Genomic DNA, 25,827 nt, shown 5'->3' with positions numbered 1-25,827 from the left:
GCCACTTTTCTAAGTGGAGTCCAAGTGTCAGTATTTAGCGTGCGAGCAGTCATTCCATGAGATTCGGCGCAACGAGGTTGATGGTACGACTAGCTTCAGCAGTTTGACATTTGCTTCTTCAGATGGCCCCTAGTTGTGAGGTATATGCAGTGTGTTCATCTACTTCTTTTCCCATGCATTGTGCTGCATAAATCCCTATTTGATGTCTGATGTGGGATCTTGTTCCTTGTTTTCATGATTCTTGTTGATGTGATGCAGAATCATCTGTGTGATGTACATGTTGTCATGATCCATCATGTTTTGTTTGAGATCCCTTTGTTGTATGTTCATGGGATACTCATGTGTCGCCATGCATGTTTGCATTGAGATCCCTTTTATGCCATGTTGGCCAGATGATCATCATTCATGAGTTTTGTGACATATTGATAGGAGTCTTTTGACTGAGAATTCCTGTAGTGGAAAATCTCTTGGAGCCACTCTTGCATGAGGAAATTTTCCTTGTATGATAGCGACATCACCTCTTATGTACATCATCACTATTGATAGCACTTAATGCAGCAGCCTACACCATCTTGACACCGAAGCCCGGAGACATAGTCCCTCCTGGATGAACTCCGTTATAGACGGCTTATGTTTTCATGTTTTGATGATTGACATGTTCCTCTTCTTTACAACATGCAGATGTATTAACTTATGTTCTTTTAAAAATGCAATTTAACACATCACGAAAGTAAAAGGCCTTGGAAGGGTCCTTCGTCACACCTAGACCTGGATCAACAACTACATCACTAACCCCGATAGAGGGGTGTTGGAGCCACTACTCACTCCTCAAAGAAAAGACTACAAATTCTCAAGGCTATGTGGGAGGAGCCAAGGTGAAAAGCCTTTTTCATGTACAAATGAGGAGTATATATAGCCAAGGGTGAAACCGACCCTTGTGATTGTTCGACTTCCCTCATGACTTTTTGACTTACATGACTCTTCAACTTTACATGTGGGTATCTTGGACTTCCACATTACATTACATTGATTACAAAAGTATGGAACACAATAGTGATGTGGCCAAGATGACTCATGACATGACTCGACACGACATTGTTGGTATGTTCATGTTGTTGTTGGTGTCCATGTCGAGCTGTAGTGCTGCTGAGTGATGAATGTGCTCTTGGTGTATCATAGCTTCACCTACAGATGGCAAGGTGTGCAGAGTCTTAGATGGTCTTGGTGTTTGCTTGATGTTTAATATGCATGTCTCTCCTTCACTTGTACTTGGCATGCTCCATGTGTTCATCCGTTTGCGAACTAGTCTCCTAGCATGCACTCCTTGTTCATCCCGTTCGTCATCAAGCCATGTCTCATCCATGTACCTGTATCTGCAATAACTCATGACGAAACAACTTCAAATCCATAATTATCCTAGTCTACCATGATGAATTATCTTTCGTTTTCAGGTGCAAATGACTAGGAGAGAGGACAAGGCTCTGAAACTGCGCAGAGCACATTTCAGGCCGGGATGCGGGCTCCAGGCACTGTCAAGGAAAATTGCGCAGTGTAGAATTTACAGGGTAAGTTCCTCAGATAGAACACCAAAGGACACCGCTCACAAATAGATCATAGATCAATACACCAGTATTCTTGACGTGGTTAAAGCCCTCAAGGAGGGAAACAGTCCACAGCCTGAGCCAACACAACCACTCCAAGCAATTTATTAATGTAAAAGAAAGAAAATTTACATAAGCTTCTCTCATGAACGGTCACCCTACTAATGATCCTCCATGCTCTGAAAATAGAGATCATGGACCAATCGAGTGTTAAGCCACGGATCAAGTATCGGTAATATCAAGGAGAGAATGAACCTTTGGATCACTTCATGTCTAGAACATATCGTGACTGTTAGATTATAAGTTACAAAAGTACATAGTAAAGAAACACACTTTACCTAACTCTACACTAGACCAAGTTATACTTAATTATTTCCTATGTGTCGGAATATCCTAACATCCCCCCTTAAGAACAACTTGGGATAGGATTGAAGGATGTACAAATATGACACAATATAAGAATGAAGGAGGAATTAGAGCCCATCCCCCCTTAGTTAAAACTTCCTGAACTCCAACCATAAGTCGAATTTTAGTAAACTTCGCCTCTGTAAGAGCCTTTGTAAAGATGTCTGCAACTTGATCATCGGTTGAACAATATTTCACTTCAAGAACATGGTCATGAATGAGCTTTCTGATGAAGTGCATGTGTAGTTCAATGTGTTTTCTATGCTGATGTTGGACCGGATCTTTGCATAGTTGAATGGCACTTTGATTATCACACCAAAGTGTAGTCGGATGTTGCTGCTAAAAGCCAAACTCTGACAGGATCTAACAAATCCACAAAGCTTCCTTACTAGCTTATACGGGGCCATGATACTCTGCTTCTGTTGAAGAAAGAGAAATGTAACTTTGTTTCTTGCAATCCCATGTAATAGGTCTAGAACCAAGAGTGAAGACATAACCTGGAGTAGACTTCTGATCATCAGGGTCACTAGCCCAATCAGAATCAGTGAAACCAACCAATAGAGGAGATGCTTCTACACTGAAATGAATCTCAAACTAAACTATACCTCGAATATAATGAATTATTCTCTTAGCTTCTTTCCAATGACTTTCATGCAGGTTTTTCATAAACCGAGCAATAAGGCCAACAACAAAGGAACAGTCAGGATGGGTATGGGTCAGATACAAAGTTTTCCTACAAGCTGATGGTATAAGGTAACATCAACTTCAAGGGAAGTACAAGTGATTGAAAGTTTGGCTCCAGACTGAAAGGGAGAAGGGGTTGGCTTACAGTCTTCCATGTGAAAGTGGCGTAGAATATCACAGACATACTTGGATTGGGAAAGGGAAATACCTTCCTTGGATTGCAAGACTTGAAGACCAAGAAAATAATGCAAGTGTCCTAAGTCTGTCATTTCAAGCTGATTTTTAAGGCTAGACTTCACATGGTTTATAAGGTTGGGATCACTACCAGTAAGGATAAGATCATAAAAATAAATAACAAGAATGATAAGAGACTTACCCACTTTCTTGGTGTAGACAATATTGTCAGAATGACACCTAGAAAAGCCAGTATCTAAAAGAAAGCTATCCATTTTTGCATACCAAGTCCGAGGGGCTTGCTTGAGACCATAAAGGGATTTCTTAAGCTGACATATAAGGCTATATTCTATTTGTATAAAGACAGGAGGTTGTTCCATATAGATTTCTTCATGAAAGTCCCCATGCAAGTCCCCATGCAAGAAGGCATATTTAACATCCATCTAATGGACTTCCCATTTGAAAGAGGCAGTAAGGGAAAGAACAAGGCGGATAGTTCATTTTGGCAACAAGGGAGAAGGTTTCAGTATAGTCAATGCCTTCAACTTATGAAAAACCCTTAGCAACAAGACGATCTTTATGTTTATCAACTTTTCCATCTGGTCCAAACTTGGTTCTGTAAACCCATTTGCATCTAACAAGTTTCCATCCCTTTGGAAGAGGAATAAGATCCCATGTATCATTTTCCAATAATGAACGATATTATTTATTCATGGTTGCTTCCCAATCTGGATGGCCTAAAGCTTCTGCAAAGGTTTCAGGATCATAACTCGCTTAATCTTGAGCCAGTAAAGAAGAGGCTCTATTGAACTGAGAACATGTACGTTGTTGATCTGTAGGATTACCTGCAAGAGAACCTACTGCATCCCGAGTAGCACAAACCCATTTTGGAAGCTGAGGAGTTGAAGGAGGATCCTGAGAAGGTGGGGGAGGATTTTCATCCTTGTTGTCATCATCTGAAGAAGAAATATTTTCAGAGGTAGAAGGGATAGAGAGAGGTGGCACATCCACTGAACTAGGCTCGCAGGTTGATATATTTTCAACAAAATTTACATCTCTTCTAATGATAACATTTTTGGACTTAGGTGAAATAATTCTATATCCTTTGACTTCTTTAGAATATCCAAGAAAAATACATTTTTCACTCTTAGGTTCTAAGGCTTTATGTTTCTCATCTGGAATATGGGCCCATGCTTCACTTCCAAAAATATGAAAGTGGCTTACATATGGTTTAATTGAGCTCCATGCTTCTTCTGGAGTGATATTCTTTAAAACCTTAGTAGGAGTGTGATTTACTATGTAATTTGCACATTTAATTACTTCTGCCCAAAAATTAAGGACCTAAGAGTTCCGAGATAGATTTGTATCCTAACACATAGAGGTCACTTGGAGGCAAAGATGGGTAGTCCGAATCAGCAGTGACTGTCTGCGAGATCTGGCTCAGTTTAAGGGTAGATCTACTCAATTTTTCCAGAGAGGCATTGTAGGCAGCAGGGAGGACACTGGTAGTGAAAAATGCATAGATTCTCCATGGAGGCTGGCAGCGGGCTGCATGAGCTTGCTGGCCAAAACTGCAAAACTAGGAGGATGGCATGCAGTACATCTCTGCATAGTTTCTGGATTGAGCGAGATGTTAGGCATCTGGGAGACAACCCATGAAAACTTTGTAGTTTTCACGAGGAGCAGTAGGCTAGCTGACAGGTTTACTGGCTAATAGAACTGTGCAAATTTTGAGGACAATGTAGTGACAGGCAACAGGTGCCTGTCCTTCATGTCTATGCAATTTCTTCATTAGTGGAGGTGAGCATGCTGGCAGCTTCTATGCAATTTGTTGGAGTGAAGCCTGGGGTCACTACCCAATAAAACTCTCTGGTTGACCAGCTGGAGGCTTGATAAATTTTCTTGTGGGTAGCGCGCAGATTGATATGGCTTGCAGAGAAACTTTTGGGTTGTTCTGGGCTATAGTCAGTTGGGTTGATTCCAGGATCGCGTAGTGAAGATTGCCTAGGAAGCAACCTCAAGATCTGTGTAATTCTGGGCAGCATTACATGATCACTGAGAGTTAAGACTGTGTAGTGCAACTCAGTAGAGGTTTTACTGTTGGAGTGTGATCCGGTCGACAAAGTTTTAGCAAAATGACTAAGTGTGTGAACGATTGATTTCGTGCATGCATGACCTTGCAAACACACACTCAACATGACTCGAAGATAAGACACCTCAAACCAACAAGACAACATGCTTAGTGTGACTGACCGACGGGTGTGAGCGACAAGCGCGACACTTGAGATAGATCGTTGAACGATCGCAATGACACGTGTGCAACATTGCATACAACTTCGTGTGTGAGTGTGAAAGATGCTTACATAGAGAATACACGAAGACAGAGTTTGTGCATAGCCATAACATGGTTGCAAGCTTGACATCATGATCAACATGATAAAATATGTCCAGTGAACGGTCAAGTAAGGAGGGTTCAAAGACTCAACACAAGTTCATGGGATGAGCCCGAGTGCTTGCAAACATCAAGGAAAAACCCAAGGAAGGCTCCGAAATTGGATGCAGATGAAAATTTTGGAGGGATTTGCAGCCACTATAACAGGATGATAGACACATAGGCTGAGAGGTGAAATCTCCCTAGCACAAATTTGAACTTTCAGGATTTGAGGAGATGACTACTACTGGGAATAATGTTAAAGGCTAGTTTTTCACTCTTTAGCTTTTATTTTTTATCGATATATAGTAATTATATGAGTTTTTTGGAAGTTTTATAAGGACATTTTATTTGGTATAAATGAATATAGGCTAGGTGTAAATCAAATTTGTTTATTTTGGACCTTTTGGATCCTTTTGAACGATGTAGTAGAATATCTAGATGATGTTGTACAAGGTTCCATAATGGTAAGTGCAAGAAAAATTCATGGCACATCGATGAATTTCATAGTTGGATATGGGGCAAGAAGTTGTAATTTAAGACCCTCCATTATATCAATTTCTTCTTTGGCTCTGAGTTTCATATTGGGAATTTTCAACGAGTACTAGTTCTGACAACAAAGGAAAAAAAAAATCGTTTTGTATCCCAGAGGAAGCCAGCAGTGTTGGGGAAATTATATGTGTTATAATTTCAACATTAAATTATCAATTCGGGGTCATAAGACTTAGAGGCACAAGCGCAAGTAATGCAGGATCAAAGCATCTAACCTAAACTAACATCATGAAGTCTAAGATCAATTCTTATTCCTATTCTTGAATTAAGTACACTAAACAATTTTAATCTCATTCTAAGTAAAGTAAATCAATCAAAAATTTAACTTTAATGCAAGTAAAACTTAACTGAAATCCAAACAATAAAATTTAGAAATTTTAAATCAAATAAGACTAATTACCATTCAGTATCAAGCTTATGCTAATTTCAATATTAAACAAAATTAATTCTAATCCAAGCCTATTAATTCTAATTTATATTCTTTTAAAAACTTTAAAATAATCTATTTTCTTTGGAAATACACTCGGAAACATCAATCTGATACAAATACCATTATGCAAACTATTCAGAGTTCCTAATTGTAAAGAATAACACTGTCTATTAATTAAAGGATTCAACCACTGTAAAGTTTAAGCTAGAATCTCATTTCTTACTTATCATAACATTAAATATATGAGAAATTGTTATTTGAGCAAGGAAATTCCAATCATTAACTATAAAATACTCACTACAGATTACCTCGATTCATAACTCAAAAAGATTTCAATCTGAAATAAAACAAATCATCTCTCAAAACTTTAACCTTCCGAAGTAATGGAATCACACATACACACCAAATTCATGCTATGCTTCACGAACTAATTACATAATCAAAACCATAACAACAAAAGGAAAATTCATCTAACACACCCTGATGCTAAAGAAATAGAGAAATTTGTTCTAATTAAAGTTTAAATGCTAGACCTAAATCCCAGGACACAAGGAATCACTACTTTCTTATTTGTAAACGAAATGCATAACCTCTGTTTACTTTCATACTAACTGTACTTAACACAAGAACTCAATCCCTACTATGGACTTAAGGCTATCATGACAAACTCAAAAATCCTATGTTTGATGCGCATTGTGTTTCAGTTCTAATTCAATATTCCTCTGACCTAGTTGGGTTCAGAATCAACAAGTTTTAAATTAAACACCTCTAAGTATTAAACATAATGCTACAAGACTCGGAAATAGATGGAGAATAACTCAATTCATTTCGAGATCTCAGATATCATAATCAATCCCTGCATACTCTTGAATTACGAATGCTTCACAAATGCTTCTGTGTTATGCAATTACATAAAGGAAACCAATGACATGCTAAGGATTATTACCCAACGAAACCTTTACTGATCTATATCAATCTAGAAATGAAATCTACCTTTTTCAATTCAGATCTACGAAGCAGAATGCGAATTTAAATGCAGAATGAAACTATCAACTCAGAAATCCAAGTAATAATTCTCCAAGCAACATTCACATTGTTAACTAATTAATCAAACACTATCCTAAAATCTATACTGGTTGTAAAACTTGTTTCCAGGGGGTGGTGGGCCCTTGCCACTACCTGGATCAAGTTAAATTAAATCAATGAGACTAAAAACTTAAAGCAAAACCATAATACTCACAGGAAACTTAACATTGCAACTGAATTATATTAAGGTTCAAAATGTAAATACAAATGTCATACTGTAATATCTCCTTAACATCGTATCCTTTACAAAATTGATCAACAGTTCTTTCTGCGTACTTCCTTTCTCCTCACCGAGATACAAAGCATATCGACCCTTAAAAAGGTTAAGTCGATAGAGGCTAAATCTTAACTAATTAACCACAAGAAGAAAATAGACAATTATCAACTAATCTGGGCTTGTGTGAAATCTAGTGAGTTATCCTCCAGATTGATCTCGACTTGACTGGCTGGGTCCTGATCTTAGCAAAACTGATCTCTTCCATACTTAGCAAAACCAATCTTTTTTCGAGCTTGAAGAGATTCATCCAAATCGTAGATGTGGCCAAAAATAAACAAACCACGAATTTGGCCCTAATTTTGTACTTAAGATTGTGTTGGAATATTCCCCTAGCCGTAATTCCTTCATGGTAATGAATTTTATGAAACGATTTTTGGGTTACATGAATGGGGGTATGCTAAACAAAACCCATGTTTCAGAATATTAATATTCTTCTCCATTGTTTCACAAATTTGATATTTTCACTTAGAGGAATTTATTCTGTACTCAACCTGTAGCAACTAGTTTAATTGGCTTGTGAAGAATTTTGGCAATGGAACCCTGTGGCAAATGAACTTAGCAAAAAAAATCTTCATTAGTAAATCATGACTAAATCATCTCTAATCATAAAAAATCTAAGAAAACTAATGATAATCAACCATGAGGCGTAGGATATGTATTGGCGACAAGTTGTGGAATTACGATATGAAATGAGTTAAAAATGTCTAAATTTAGGTTATGAAATAGTGGTACTATGTGATGGAAAAATAGGCATATACGAGACTCAACAAGCAACCTGCCTTACACGTAACTACTAGTAAACCTATAGGGATCTACAACCTTTCCTCCTCTCCATAAATCGGGTCACAATCGGGGGGATTTGAACCTTCGATCTCTTTGTTTTCATAGATTTTACATTCCTTCAATCACCAATTGATCTACCCCCCCCCCGGGACTAACACGAAGGGAAAATTTAACTCGACTGAAAAGGAGAAAATTTGTTGTCTTCTTTAAGCTTTCCTTATGTGCTTTTTCATTCTTCTAGTTGGTTGCCATTAGGAACTTATTTCAAACATGTTGGATTTCATGATTATTTGTTGCATCACAACCTAGGCATGTCTATGAGGTTACTAGCTTGGTTCTCCTCGAGGACTAGTATTGCAGATTTATAATCTTTGTTGTCAATAGAAGGAGATAATGGCTTCAATTCTGCTAATTCACTCAATGAAACCTAAATGCCTGAGTAAGGGGACATTTTGTTTGGAATCATAATTTGGCCACATTGAAATTATTGTGACACAATTATCATCTGAAGTGCCCACAATTTTGATTCATAAAGTTGACATCAGTTCACTTTTGTTCAACATACTTCGTTTCTTTTCTTGTCTGGTATCAAATTCTAAGTACACTCAGAGCCAAGATACAATGAACCCCTGGGATCCCCAAACAAATGTGTAATAATTTTATAGTAAATACAAAAGGAGCCTCCAAATGCCAAAAAGAAAGGTTATTATAACCATTGTTTGAACATAAAAGGATATTAGAGTGATTATAACTAGTGTTTGAACATGGGGTTTTTCGGCGGTGAAGACCAGAGCGAGTTTGCCAAAACCCTCTGCGTGAACTCGTGAACTCCATTGCTGTCTTTGTCTTGGAGTAGAAAGGACGCTGCTGCGTGGCATGACCTCTGCGTAACTGTTGAAGGGCTGCATTGACTGCAACGTGAGGAGGAAGCCATGGCCCTGTTGCCTGCGTGAAGGTTGTTGTTGACTTTGCCTCTGCGTTAGGAGCAAGGAAGCTGTTGGTGGTGCTGCGTGCCGTGAGTCTGGTGCTACCGCTGCATGACTAGAGAAATCCTTACCTTTGTTCTGTGTGTAGTGCTGCCATTTTTGTCCAGAACCTGCGTGAGAAGGGAGGACATTGCTCTGTCCAACTTGTTGTCAATACTGTCCATAGGAGCATGCCAGGCCAGGGTAACTCCAGCAATTAATGAGCGCAAGACAGAAATGACTGACTTATTCATTAGACAATTATTTATTTATACATATACACAACGGATCAGTTCATCTTCTAGATGATTGTCCAGCTTCACCTCATCCGTTTTGGATTAGGTGTCAACATTCCCCCCCTTAATCTGAAGGGATGTTGGTGAGTCCAAGCATCGTTTTGAATCTTTCAAGCTTTTCTCTTCCAAGCGCTTTGGTGAAGATGTCTGCAATTTGCTCGTTTGTGGAACAATGACAGAGATGGATTGTTTTGGCCTCAACATGATGTCGGATCAGATGATATTTAGTGTTGATGTGCTCAGTACGATCATGGAACTTTGGGTTCTTGGCCAATTTTATTGCAGAGGTGTTATCAATCATGAGTGGAGTTGATTGTATTTGTTTTACCTGCAAATCTTCAAGAATTTTCCTGAGCCACACAATTTCTTTCGTTGCTTCAGCTGCTGCCACATATTCTGCTTCTGTTGTGGAATCTGCTGGTACTGATTGTTTGCGTGATCTCCAGGACACAGCTCCTGATCCAAGACTCATAGCATATCCTGAAGTAGATACCCCAGTTTCTTTGTCTCCATCAAAGTCTGAATCAGAGTATCCAATCAAGTTGAAGTCGTCCACCTGTGTATACTTGATTCCAAGGTCTTGAGTTCCCTTCAAGTACCTTAGAACTCTTTTTGCAGCAGACCAATGTCCCTCACAAGGCTTTTGCATAAACCTGGAGAGGATTCCAACAACAAATGAAATGTTTGGTCTGGTAGTAGTGAGGTAGATGAGACTTCCTACAAGCTGTCTATACTTTGTTGCATCCTCAAATTCCTTTCCTTCAGTAGATGTGAGCTTCAAGTTTTGTTCCATTGGAGTAGAAAGGGGATTGCACTCTGTCATGCCAAATCTGTATAACAAATCTCCAATGTATTTCTTTTGAGAAAGAAATATGGACTTTGGATGTTGGGTTACTTCAATGCCAAGATAGTAATGAACATAGCCCAAATCAGTCATTTCAAAAAAAATTCCTAATTCTTTCCTTATGGATGCAATATAACTTTCATTGTTCCCTGTCATTAAAAGATCATCTACATATACCACAAGATATACAACTGTTTTGCCAACTTTCTTGACAAATAAAGTTGCATCATCAAGATCAAAATGATTGAAGTTGAGTTTCAGAAGATGCTCAGTTAGTTTTTCATACCAGGCTCGTGGTGCTTGTTTGAGGCCATACAAGGACTTCACAAGTTTGCAGGTGCTTGTTTGAGGCCATACAAGGACTTCACAAGTTTGCATACTTTGTGTTCATGTCCCTTCACAGCAAATCCTTCAGGCTGGGACATAAAAACATTCTCTTTTAGATCTCCATTCAAGAATGCAGTTTTTACATCCATTTGATGGACTTTCCAACCGTTCTGAGCAGCTAGTGCAAAGAGTGTCCGGATGGTGGCCCATTTTGCTGTGGGAGCAAAAGTTTCCTCATAATCGACCCCTTCCTTCTGTGCAAAACCTTTTGCCACAAGCCTAGCTTTGTGCTTGTCAAGTGAGCCATCAGCTTTGTACTTGTTCTTGTAGACCCACTTGCAGCCAATTGGTTTGGTTCCAAATGGAGGATCAACCAGCTTCCAAGTGCCATTCTTTATGAGGGCATCATACTCCTTCTGCATCGCTTCTTTCCATTCATCATGAGAAGCAGCTTCTTTGAAGGAAGTTGGTTCAAAATCTGTAGACAAGTTCAATTCACAATCATAAGTAATATCCATATCAACAGGTGAATTAGAGTTATCTACATCACCTCCATCTTGTCGGTTTGTATTTCTGGTTCCTGTTTTTCCAATTTCATCAGGATGAACACTTTCAAGTGTCTTTGTCAGCCACTTTGGAGGACCTTTCTGAGATGGTCCAGGCTGTTCTGTTGATTGAGTTGGGACTGAATCAAGATTAAGTCTCCCAATTCTATCAATTACATCACTTAAAGCATCATCCGTTGTTGGAGTGTCATGCAGGGGAGATTGTTCTTCAGAAGGAGATTCCACATGTTGATCTAGTATAGGAATCCCCCCTTCAAGATGTGGAATCTGATTATCAAACTCTTGAAATGATTTCAGTTTTGTGAATCTATCCAAGCGATCAAGTTGCCGCTCAACAACACTGTCAGATTTGGATGATTCAATAAAAATGACATCTCTAGATAAAACAAACTTTTTATTTACTTCATCATAAAGGCGGTATGCTTTAGATGTGTTTGAATACCCCAGGAAGATACACTTACGACTTCTAGCACCAAGTTTGTTTCTATGTACCTTTGGTATTAAAGCATAACAGGTGGAACCAAATATCCTGAGATGTTTTACCGAAGGAACATGTCCATACCACAATTCATAAGGAGTCTTGTTTCTTATAGCACTAGATGGACATCTATTCTTTATATATGCAGCACATAGAACAGCATCAGCCCAAAACATTGTCTTTACATTTTTGAAGAAAAGCATGGATCGTACCATATTCAAAATTGTTCTGTTCATTCTTTCAGCTACACCATTCTGTTGAGGATTATAAGGCACAGTTGTTTGATGTTTAATCCCATGTTGGCGAAGATAGTGTTCAAATTCATTTGATGTATATTCTTTTCCATTATCAGTGCGAATAGACCCAATATGAGATTGTGCATCATTTTCAATCCACTTATGAAAATTCTTGAATGTTTGAAAAGCATCAGATTTGTTCTTCAATAAGTAAACCCAACACATTCTGGTGTAATCATCAATAAATGTCATGATATATTTATTTCCATTTGCAGAAGGAACAAGCATTGAACCACATAAATCTGAATGAATAATTTCAAGCTTCCTATGTGCTCTTGAATGTGAATCATGAAAAGACTGTTTGCTATGCTTTCCTAGAATGCAAGCATCACATTGTTTATGTTTTCTAGGAATTGTAGGCAAACCAGCAACACCATTTTTCTTCAATAAGCGGAGACTATCATAGTTTAAATGTCCAAATCTACCATGCCATAATAAACTTGATGGAAGTGCACCTTCTTCATGATGAGAAATATATGAGAAATGTTGTGCATGAGCAGAGGTTCCTTGCAGTTTAAGAAGTCTTTCTTCTTCTATACCCCTCATGACAAGTGAGTGGTCAGATGCCTTTCTTACCTCAAGCTTGCCATCAAACATGTGAATGGAGTGACCTTGCTGGCGGATGTGGACCAGGGACAGCAAGTTTCTCTTCAGCTGTGGGAGATATAGAACATGATCCAGAAGAAAGTCTGGAAGACCAGGCAGTTTAAGCCTGATTGTGCCAAGCCCTGATGGCTTGATTTTTGACTGATCTGCAAAGTATACTGCTCCATCAACATTGTCAGTGAAATCTTCAAAGAAATCTTTCCTATGAGTCATATGACAGGTTGCTCCTGAATCAAGCAACCAGTCATTTTTTGAAGAAGCAAGTGAAGCATTAAACAGATCTTCATTTACTCCAATGTTACATTGTGCCTCAATATAGTGAGCGGATTCAGGTGCTTTACCTTTGTCTGTGTCATCAGTTTTACCTTTCTGCTGATTTCTTCTCTGCTCAACCTTGTCCCATGGTAGCTTGCATGTAGAAGCATCATGTGATCCATTTCGTTTGCAGCGAATGCAATGCAGATCTGCCTTTTCTGCTTGAGGATGTCTGCCCCCCCTGCCTCTGAAGTATCTTCTTCTTCCTCTTCGTCCACCTCTTCCTCTTGTAGAATCTTGAGCAGGATGCTTTTCTTTATGAGCAAGGCAAACAGTCTCTTCAGAAGATTCAGGGACTGTTTTCTTTCCAAAGGCTTTCTCTCTTTCAGCAAACTTTTTCACAAGAGTGTCAAAGGTTATATCTTTAAGATTTCCATTTGCTTGTAAAGACTCAAGATAGTTAGAGTAGGTAGGATAGAGTGCTTTGAGAAAGGCAATAAGAGAGATATCCAGCTCAACCTTAGTGGATTTAATATCATGCACTATAGACTTTATTTCAGATGCAAGAGTAAGAGGATCATTATTTTTCAGTTCAAGAGTGAAGAGTTTAATCATGAGCTGAACAACTTCAAGTGCAGAATGTGTATCATAGAGTTCTTTCAGCTTTTGTAAAGCTTCAAAGGCAGTGGAATAGGATGAAATATGACGACTTACTTCCTCATTTACAGATGCTGCGATCAATGCAAAGGCTTTGCTATTCTTGTTTTCCCAAATGGCGAGTTCTTTGTCTGATGTGGGCTGCACAGGGTCTTTGTCTTCTTCTCCGACACACACTCCTTTCCACAGCTCATTGTAGATGAGGGTGTGTTTCACCATCCGAGACCATTCAGAATAGTTCTCCTTGCCAGTGAGAACTATTCCGACCATTGAAATGATTGAATGCATTCTGTAAAAAAAAATATCTCTGCCAAAAACTTCTGTTGATAGAAACAATTTCTGCTGAGAGAAAAAAAAAATCCTTATCTAATAGCCTTATGCATTTTATTTTTCTTCTAACATTCCATCAGCATATATATATATCACTGCTCACATATATATATATATATATATATATATCATTGTTCAACAAAACGAGGGCGCTCAAATATATATCACTGCTCACATATATCACAGCTCAACAAAAAAAGGTGCTCATATATATATCACTGTTCAACAAAAAAAAGGGCGCTCATATATCTCTTCACTACTACAATATATATATATATATATATATATATATATATATATATCAATGCAATACTACACATGCTCTGACTGATATAAACATTCTGATATATAAACACTCTTACTGCTTTTGAAACTGCTTACAATACTCAAACTGCCAGCACAAAACTGATTACCATACCGCAGTCTTTATTAAAATAAGGACGACCACAAGAAGAAGAACACTACAACCGAAGCCTGACCCTGCACGTTGTCTTCGGTTCGAATCGCACAGAGCTCTGCATCCCTCGGAAGCATCACAGAAATCTTTGCACAAGAATCTGGATCAAATGCACATGTCAGCTGCGGCCATGAACGATTAGATTGGATTATTCTGGATCGAAACGAGCGGACCTCCACCTCTGGTTCAGATCGCGCGCCGGCTATGCGTGAAGAAGCAGCAAACAAAAGTTACTACTGACAACGCCTTATTCTTTACAGGTAGGGTTTCGTTTCTCTTCCACTACTATGCACTTCCCTTGGAAGGATCACAATATTTTTCTCCACAGTTTACAGTCTTCAATACCACAATTTACAGTCTTCAATAAATCAATACGCAGTCACCATTTCAGTCACAGTCAACCATTTCAAGCTTTTTAAAAAAAAAACGCAGTCATCTTTACAAGAAAGTCGATGAAGGCATTTACAATTCGTCGGCACAAAGGAGAATCACTTCTGAGCTCTCAGGCAGCATTCAATACAACGCAATCTTGAATACCATAAAAAAACGCAGTCTACAATAAAAAATGCAGTAGCATTTTTATAATAAAACGCAGTCTTCTTGCGTTGCTTCAAACAGCCATTAATACGATGCTTCAATACATTAAACGCAGTCAACCATTAATACGTTGCTTCAGATGTGCAGAAGTCACAAAGGTATCGAATACCATGAGAACGATACCATTTACCTAACAGTGAGATAGGTTTTACCTAACAGCGAAAACGCATCAACGTATACCATTTTGTTTGAATGGAATGAGGTAGGTTTTAGCAGAAACGCATCAACGTACAGTTCCACGGACAGAGGGCGCAGTCTCCGTGTCAGGACAGAGGGAACAGTCTCATGAGAGGGCAGTGTCAGGCCAGAGGCGTTCAGGACAGAACAGACCAGGAGTTACAACCAATTTTGGGACCTGTGCTCTGATACCTTGTCAGGCCAGGGTAACTCCAGCAATTAATGAGCGCAAGACAGAAATGACTGACTTATTCATTAGACAATTATTTATTTATACATATACACAACGGATCAGTTCATCTTCTAGATGACTGTCCAGCTTCACCTCATCCGTTTCGGATTAGGTGTCAACAGAGCAGAGCGTGAAGAGGAAGTCTGCGTGGCTGAAGAAGTTGCTGCCAAATCTGGGCATGAAGAACCTATGTGGAATCCAGGAGGGAGGCGAGAGTCCGTGATTTGAAGGTTTCAAAGGTCTGCAGCTCGAATCCCTTCTGTGCCATTCTGCTTTGGCGGACAAGCCAAGGAGGAGGCCTTTGGCGTTTTTGATCTGAGCTGCGGTGCGGGAGCAGGGAAATTTTTGGTCTTTAGGTTTTTCACTACGCGGGGGCGAGGAGGCTGCCCTAGCCGCCTCTGCCCCCGGTCTCGCCTCTGCTCTGGTTGGGACCAGATGGGTTCCTTTGCTGCCGCAAATGGTGCTGTTTTGGACGCTTGCTAGCTTATCCACTGTTGTTATTTGGAGCATTGAGGGAACAGGGGTGTGGAGGTGACTGTCTCTGCATTGTTTCGTGCCACTACAACATGGCCGTTGGGTTTTCTGTAGGCTCCTGAGGTAGTATGGGGCATTTTTGTTTCTACCTCTAGTTTCATCTACTTTAGGAGGATAGTTTTGAGGGGGCGGGGGAGGAGTGGCTACCCTGGCTGCTCTCTTCCTCATTTCATTCCTCTCCTACTTGTCTGGGCCGCTAGATCTAGCGCTAATTATTCTCGTTTTCCCTCCTCAGGAGCTTTTATCCGCTTGTGGTGGTTTGGTGCCGAGTCTGAGCTGACAGATGCTTCTTTCTTGGCACTACACCTCTGCTCTTATTTTCTATTTTTTGTAATGGGTATGGGTATCCTCTACAGGTCTGTTTCTGGATTGGCCTTTTAGGGTTATTTTTGGGCATTGTTTTTGCAGATTTGTTGGGGTTTACTTACCCATTTGTTTGCTGCCCTGTCTTAGGGCTTTTCTGGAATACTTCATATGGAGTATTGTTTTGTTAGTGGCTCTGTCCACACTTCTGCATATGCTATAAGCATTTACAACATGTAATTTTCTGAAATTAATGAAAATTACGAATTTTCTCCATGGGACAAAAAAAAACTAGTGTTTGAACATAGGAGGAGATTACAAGAGACAAATTTTGGTGCATCGGGGTTGTGGGAAACATCCATGTGGTTGCCTTAATGTAATTTCTTGAATCTATTTCTAGTCTTCATCTTTGGTTATCACACTTTAAATGGTCAAGTTACTTGTATTTTTGTGCTCTTTTATATTTCAAAAAACATTCTTTGTGTTATATGCATGTAATAGCTTTAAGTTGAATTGAATATTATTTATTGGTTTTTGCACTGTAGATGGTTATATCATGCCATAACTTCAAAGTGGTAGAAAGAGAGTTGTCTAAAATACCAATCTTCCATGGAAATTAGCATGTGGTGAGAAGTGAACATGATTTGAAATTGGTCATGTGAATATTCACTAGTAACAATAAAATCATACACATGGTAAATTTAAATTTTTGAATTTTTTCTTTGTATTTTTTACCTGTTCTAATATTACTTCACCTAAATTTGCAATTTTGTTGTCCATAGTTATGAGTTATTATCACAGTTGCACATATTTATGGTGTTATTTCCTTCACTGTTATTTTTTTGTCAATGGTAAGGCAATCCCACATGGATAAGAATTGTGAGGCATCTGGATCATAGGAGAGAACAATAGTGAAGAGACTAATGACATTGTGGGCAATGAAAACAATGAAGGTGGAGATGGGGATGAGAGTAGGTTTATTTGATTCAAATGTTTGAAGAAAATGGAAAAGTGGGATGAAAGGGAGAATTTAATGATAATGGGATGAAGAAACATTCAAACTAGTTGAAGATGAAGATGATAATTATATGGTAAAACTTTCCAATGAACTAACAGTGCAATATGAACCTAAAAAATAAATTGGTTACATTTATTTGTGTTGTCAAGTTTAAATATCATGCACAATTACATTTATTTGATAGTCTCATGTGTGATGGTTTAGACATAGGCTGTGGAGCTTTGATTGTGTGTGGCAAATCCTCTAGAGATAGTTAGTGTTGAGCACCACTGAGAAATGCCATTATGAGGCCTTCTGACAACTTCCCAAAACCTTTAAATGATAGGTTCTTGCTTGGAACCTTGCAAATGTCCAATGTTTCAGGTAGGAACCTATCATTTAAAAGTTTTGAGCAAGTCAAAATGGCATTTTTGTAGTGGGGGATTAGTGCTTTCCTCCAAAATCTAGGGAATCCAATTGCACTTATCTAAAACCCCTAGCAAGAGAGGAGTGAGTTAAGAAGTGGACATGTAAGGTGTATGAAGGCCTCCTAAAATAAGTATATGGGAACAATTTCTTAACACTAAGTATTTCAAGGAGTGTACATCACAAAGTTCTCTAGGAAAATTTTTGAAAAGCGCCCTGAAAGGGGAGAGGAGATACATATCTCTCACAACTGGTGAGGCAACTGCAATATTTGTGTTTCAACTATCGAGAAAAATCTTATGATGATTTTCGGTGAGAAAATGAAGTGTAACAACAAAGGAAAGAAAAATAAGCATACTTGATATTCACATTCCCACAATACTCTTAATTCCTTTCCTTCCACTTCCAAAATTTTTAAATTCTCCATGGGAATCTAGGAAGGTAATGAATAATGTGTACACTTATACTAGTAGATCCACTGGAGCTGTGGTGCTCACACCCTTCTAAATATTTGTTCTAAATAATCACCTTCAGCGACGACAAGTTGCAAATTCAAAATTCCGCAAAAATGGAATTTATGTAATAAACACCACATATAGTTCCAAAATAGACAAAAAATAATAAGTAATGACTGAACTAGGTGGATATATCAAATTGCAGTAGGCAGATATATGAGATTGTAAAGTTCAAAAGGTTTGATGAGAACAATCATAAAGTGTAATTAGATGATTGAAGCAGAGGCAAGTGGATTACAACGCTGAGACCATTTGTAAATTTTGTGGAAGTTATGTTCCATCTATAAATGAATGATTTACTAAACCTCTATCCATAATCATGAAGTGACCAGGCCAATAATTTCAATACTCTTAAAATAGAAGAGTAATTTTCAATCAAATATTTATTTGTGAAGGATTAATTTATTATCGAAACATCATTTTGGAAATGAAAAAATTTAAACAAAACATTCGTTTATGGGAAGTATAGAGACTCAAAACATAAAAAATAAATAAAAAAATTACTTCAACAAAAATTGTTTGACTGGTAAAGAGGAATCCAAATTCCAAGCCTGATATTTATATATTTATTGATCATCAAAATTTCGACGTTAGTTAACTAGTAAAAGTCAAATATAACCAGTGAAACAAACAGTCACATTGATTGCGTCGAAAGATAGGTGCCATACAGATAAAGCGTCGAAATATCAATGCCCTATTCATCGGTCATCGTAATTCTAACGAACATGGGTACTTTACAAACAAACAAAAAAAATCATTTTTCTTGTAATTTGCAACAGTACAGGTGATAGCATCAGATTATGTCGTTGGAATTTAGTCCTATATGTAGTAGTTCCATGACCACACTCCAGAATAGAACCATTGGTCGAAGACCAAACATGGTGCATGGAAAAGATTGTGTGATGTATGGATGGGCATAAGCAAGATGCGCGACAAGTTGTGACATGGCAGTAACAAACATGGCTAGCAGATCTCATAGTCAAACAATCAAACATAGACTCACTAATTGAGCTGAAAATGATTCATTAAGGCCTACATTTAGGCATACAGATACATTTAGCTGGAAGGGGGCCATAAACTTGGACCAAGGGCAATCTCAGGGTAATCATTCATCATGGAGAACACGTAGAGGAGTTTGCATCAATGGAAGTAATAGAGGAAAAAATAAGGAAAAAAATAAACTAAGGATAAGGGGAGGAGAAATCATAGATTGGTTTGGGGAAGAAACCACCTTGAGAGAAAACATTTCATAGGGATAAACATGAGAGAGTTCAAAGAGTGGCTTGCCTAAAGGCTTATGAACCCACCAAGAGTAGTTTTCCTTAGGACTAATGAACCCACTGGGAATCTTGTGGATTGATGAAACTATTGGTGCAACAGTAGTTTGTCTAATTGATGAACCTTCCCATGTTAATCTCTCCTCCTGTGATTGAGAAGTGGCTTTCCTAAGGGCTAATGAACCCACCAAGAGTGGCTTTCCTTAGGACTAATGAACCCACTATGAATATTGTGGATTGATGAAACTAATGGCATGATAGTAACTTGTCTAGTTGATGAACATTCCCATGATAATCTCTCCTCTTTTAATTGAACTGTGATTCTCTGTGCTTGCTTGAATCCCATGTAATGTTATTGAATCAATGGAAGGCCTCTATGGTGTGACAGTTGGGAACTGTTGAGAACACCTAAGAAAAAAAAATGGGTCTTGTTTATTGTACATATGTGATAGATTGATAATTCCTCATGAGAGGAATAAGCATAGGAAAGAAGATGTGGATAAAGAGGGGGGAAGCTTGTGGATAAATGAGCCTACTGGCCTGATAGTAACTTTTCTAGGTCATGAACCTTTCCATGTTAATATCTTCACTTGTAAATAAATGGTGACCTTTTTTGCTTGCAAGGATCCCTTACATTGATGTCAGTCTAGTTAAAGGCCCAGTAGTGTAGCAGTTGCTTAAATTATTGATTAATTGGTGGGTGGAGTTGGTGTAGTCTCGGGAGACCCTGTTTTAGTTGGAAACATTGGTTTTGTTCCTTTGAGAACTTGTCATTGAGCTCTGAAATATATATTGGGGTTGATTAGATGAAATAAAGGTTGCATTGCAGTCTAATCTATATTTGAATGGAGAGTTAGAGTCCCAATTTCAGTTACCAAGTCCTTCACCATAAGATAAATACTTAGTATTCTCTATGTGAAAGTGAAATGTATATGTATATTTTCTGTGTTATTTAAATGACATTATGAATGTGAGGAATGTTTATTTCCCTTATGAATAGTTAATGTTGACTTCCTGTGTAACTTATGAGGAATGATTCAAATTCTTTTGTCTGTTAAATGCTTATGATAATGTGAAAAAATCTATTTCCCTATGTAAATAATGTGGAATGTTGATCCCCTATGTTATTGAGGAGAAAATATTTATTTATTGTAGAAATAATGAGAAATGATGCTTTCTATGTGTTTTATGAGGAATGGCTAAATCTTATGTTTATTTCTAAGCTTGAAATCAATCTAAATCACCTCAAGGTAAAAGAGATGGGTGAATCTTTGTGTTGGCTAAGTGCTTGTATTGAAAGTAAATGCATAACAGGCCTTAGAATATATATATATATATATATATATATATATATATATATATATATATAACTAAACAAGTTCAAGAGTGATAACTTTATACTCATGTACATATATGTATGCAGTTCAGGCAGAGCACTGCAATCTCAACAGAGACAATGTTTATATATAAATGTATACATTTATATATATCCCTGTGTGGGTCAGGTTGAGGGTGAATTAAGCTCAAAATAGATAACCCTTTTCATTGATTTATTTAAATCTCAGGAGGGATAGTTTTGTATATGTATATATATAACTATGGAAATGTCGTATCGAGGTCTCATTAAGATTATGAGAGATATCGCTTTATGTGTGTGTGTGTGTGTGTCTTCATATATATATATGAACATCAAACATTATGGGTTAATTCATTGATAGGCTGAGGAGGTATAGGCATTCACACCTTATAATGCTTAAAAGGGACAGGGGGCCATGACTATGTGCTAGGAGCTCTGGTGGATACCTTATACACACACACACACATTTTCAGGTAAGGAGAAAAGTTGTTCTACAACTAAAGTGTTGCATAGAGGCTTAAAGTTGAGTGCCATGACATACAAAGGTATGGAGCCATGGGAGGAATATTGATTTCATGCATTAACACTATCGCAGGGAGGAAGGCCTGGGTTTTCAAGCCTGGGGTGGGTTGTGTTTGATTGTGATCATTGATTTCTTCACTTGGTGGGAGCCGTTAATTATTCTTGGAACCCTGGGAATTTTAAAAGGTGGACATTCTCTTATGTTTATAAAGGTTCATGATCCAGAAAAATATAAGTTGAGTGGGGATGTGGGTTCCCATGTGTGCGGGCATTTTACGCTCTAATATCATTATAACGTAAAACTTGTGACTTGTAAGCATCGTGTTGGTCTCATGGGACCCTATCCCAAATGAGGTGGCATGGCGAAGGTGGAAACCACAAACAGGAAAGTGACATGGACCCACTTGGGGTGTGACATGGAAGAGACATCAAGTGCCATGTGGGCACCACGAGGGTGCTATGTGGGCACCACGAGGGTGCCACATGGTAGAGTCAATGATGTGACAAGGATTAATGGAACAAACTTTAAATGGCCATATATTTTGATCCAGGGGTTGGATTGAGGTAAAATTATATATCGCCAAAAATCGCTTGATGAGACGAACACAATGGCGAATTTTATTTTGGGTTTTGAGGAGTTTGAAAATTGACAAAATTTTTAGAACCCATTTCCATAACAAGATATTGGAGGTCATATCTTCCATAGTAACACCCCTTTCTACCCCTAGTATGGGTTATGGGTGGGTGGGGATATATTACAAAGTGGTAATAGAGAAAAATTTCAACACTAGAACTTTGGGAATGAAATTGGTGCCATATAACCCAGATAAAAATGTAGAAGATTTAACATTGGACTTATGGAGATGAGTCAAGCTCAGGCTCTGAGTGTAATACTTAAATATGATTGTATGTTATTTATATCATCTGATCATGGATTGCATAATGTTTATAACATGTTATTTTGGTAGATGTATTGATATTTCATGTGTTTTCTATCTTACATCTTGGAGATATGAATAGCCTATTTATGTGACCTTGATGCGTATTATCTCTTTAATTTCTTGCATGTATGGGTGTGTGGTTGTTTGTACTATACCAGTACTATTGATTAAATGGTGTGCCTTTTCATACTTGGAATGAAATGTGCATGTGAATGTTCACATCATATCAAGGATTTGGGGGAATCCCTATGTTTCATGTATCTGTATTTCATTGCTTGATTATATTGAATAAATATCTATGTTGGCTTGGACGTGAGAATTCCATGGTATTTTTTTATGTGGAAAAGAACCTCGATTGATTGGAGGCACGATATTTTGTGACTCTATTAGATAAATATGTGTTATGTCGATTGCTTTCTTGTGCAAGTGGGTGTTCGATGCAATAGTCTAACTGAAAGGTCATGTATTGATTGCAGGTTGCATGCATACCCATGATGCCTTTCATAAATGTGATAATTATAAATTATAAATATTATAGATGGCATTATAACTAACTTTTGAGATTTTAGATACCATGATTTTGTCCTTAGCAAGAAGGCTAATCTTTAAAAATTGATAATGTTGGTTGATAAGGAAGGCTAATTTTAACTAATTTCAATGGTTTTGGTAAAAAATATGGATATCTAAAATCTATGATGGCATGATGATAAACAAGTTGTTATTTACATATATGTATTTCGTATTTCTGAAACCAAGATGATTTCATAACTCTAAAATGAATGATGATTGATGCTAATGTGTTAGATTGTTTCTAACCTGTTATTTAAGACTACAAATGTCATAATGCTAGTCTCAGTAAAGAGGCTGACTTCTAAATAGTGATGCTAGTCTCGGTAAAGAGACCGATTTTTAAAATAAGGTAAGTTCCACTATGGTGGTTGGGATTCGCAAAGAGGCTGATTTTAAAAAAATTGAATAATGTTGATTCCTAAAATGGTGAGATTGAAAGCATGTGAGTTGTATATGTTTATTTATATGTTTGGCATGACTGTAAACATGTCGATATGTGTGTGTGTGTGTGTGTGTGTGTGTGTGTGTGTGTGTGTGTGTGTGTGTGAAATTTTTATTTTGAAAACATGTTGAGATATATATAATTATTTTTGTTTCGATTTTGAGACATGTGACTAATAATCAGTTTGAGATGTGTGTGTAGCTATAGGGTAACATGTTTGGTATAGCATGGTCGAGTGGCATTGGTATTCCTTTTACATTGATGTTGCTAATAGTTGGGTGCATATGGCAGTGCATGAAAGATTCAGTACAACAAGAGAAGAGTAGCTTGTGAGGGATGTCATGAATTTGAACCAGCAATGTATAATGCTTGGAGAGAAATGAAGAGGAACAGGCATCCCCTCTCGAACCTTTGATAAGCATTGAAGGATACCTCTATGGATAAAGTGGAGGGGCACTGTAAAATTTAAAAGGTTGTCATGAAACCTTCAAGAAGTCTCAAGCTAAGCTCTTAAGCATGACACTCGAAAAACATCAGATCTCATGGGAATCCGTTGATGTGGAAGCATTGGATATTTCTTATGTTTTTTTCCTTGCTATTGTCTTCTTGTCTTTATTCTTATTTTTTATTTCTTTGACTTTCAACTGTACGCATGGCCATGCTTCTTGTTTTGCAAATTTTATGATTGTTGTCTTGAATTTATTTTATGGTTTCCCTCCTTCCTTTTGATTTTTCCTTTCTCCTTCCTTTTGATTTTTCCTTTCGCCTTTCATGCTTTGGGGGCCTTAGGAAAATTAGTTCAGTGTGGAAATAAATACATGGAGCTCTGGGAAGATACGAAGAAAACCCAACAGAATTATGCAACCTAGGTAAGGCCCTGTGTATAAATAAAGAGTAGTGACGGAAAATATGAAAGGCTAGAAATCGGCAATGTGTACTTGGCATGGATGAGAACATCTTGAACGAGTTCTAGGAAATACGAAACACCAATTGGAAAAATGGGTTAGTAAAAGGCCATCATTGGTGTATGTTGGAGCATTGCTCCTAAATATGATAGCAAGCTAAAAGGTAAAAGGAAGGAATTCGATTTTGGCATTTTTTGTTGAAATTTTATACATACTTTGAATCAATCGAGGGAGTCTCTAAACCTTGATTCTATTTGGAATATGTTAATGTGTGTTATGTCCATGAATAAGTGGACAATAGTATGATAGCCAAGTGGGCTAGTTGGGTCCATGGAAGTAATGGATAGTGATATAGAAACCATGAAAATGGCACAAAAAGGATATTTTCACAAACTTAATCTTACTTTCATTATGTGGGTGTATGTTATAATCATGAATATGATGATGATTAACTGAATGTATGTAAATCCATTGTGACTGACAGGTTCTGACAGGTTCTTGTCAAGGATCATTCTTGTGAAAGAATGATTGCTTAAATTTGATGCATATATGAATGACTTGTTGGGAAAACATAATGAACTTATCAAATAAGTTTCTTGGTTGTCTGAGGAATCAATTAGGCAAGAGAAATCCCTAGATGATTATAACTTTAAATTATCATAATATTATTACACTCATGTTATGTCATGATGAATAGGAAATGTTGAAGGTTATGTCAACAGATAATGAGTGGTGTGATTTATGACATGTAAGGGACAAGTCATAATTTTTACCTTAACTATAAGACTCGATGACCACTTAGTTATTTCCTTGTATATTAAACCACTTAGTGTGGGTGGTTTGGATGTTACATCACTAATTTCTTGCCTTGGTTGTTAAACCACTTAGTTCCTATCAAAAAATCACATGAATCAATGGGTGCATGCAGTTACACTAGAAAACCACTTAGTGCTTCTAAGTGCTTGCTAGCAAGTTGATGAACCACCTTGATTGTGGAAGCAATGGGTGCTTGTACTTATACTAACGAACCACTTAGTGTTTTCTAAGTGCTTGCTAATTGGTTGAAGAACCACCTTCATAGTAGAATTAATCCCTTGATACTAATCACAATGTTGATACAAAACTTGCCATGCATATAAGGGTTGTTGCAACATGTAGTAACTTCTTGAGATGAGGACAAAATTCATACTGACAAGGACAGAAAGAGGCTCGTAAGGCTACGAAGATGAGGAGATAATACCTATAGATTCTTGTCGAGTTTGGCAACCAATCCAATGCGTGTAAATCAAGAAGAAAAAAACAAACCAAAGATAAGTATTAGTATTCCATTTGAAGTAATGTAATTTTAATTTATTGCCATGGTTTAGTTTTATTAAAATTCCGGTTTATGATGATGTGAATTATGGACTAATTCATTCTTATGTGATAGGAAGAAAAATGAAAATTGCAAGGTTCGCCTCATGGATAAATATGCTACTAAGGTATAACTTGAGTTTATTTCACTTTCTTTATGATGAATCTCATGATGATTG

This window comes from Pinus tabuliformis, chromosome 9 (genome assembly GCF_031772625.1).
Source record: "Pinus tabuliformis cultivar Carrire ecotype Pingquan chromosome 9, CPIR1, whole genome shotgun sequence".
Taxonomy (NCBI): Eukaryota; Viridiplantae; Streptophyta; class Pinopsida; order Pinales; family Pinaceae; genus Pinus; species Pinus tabuliformis.
Note: the sequence above shows the minus strand (reverse complement) of the source record.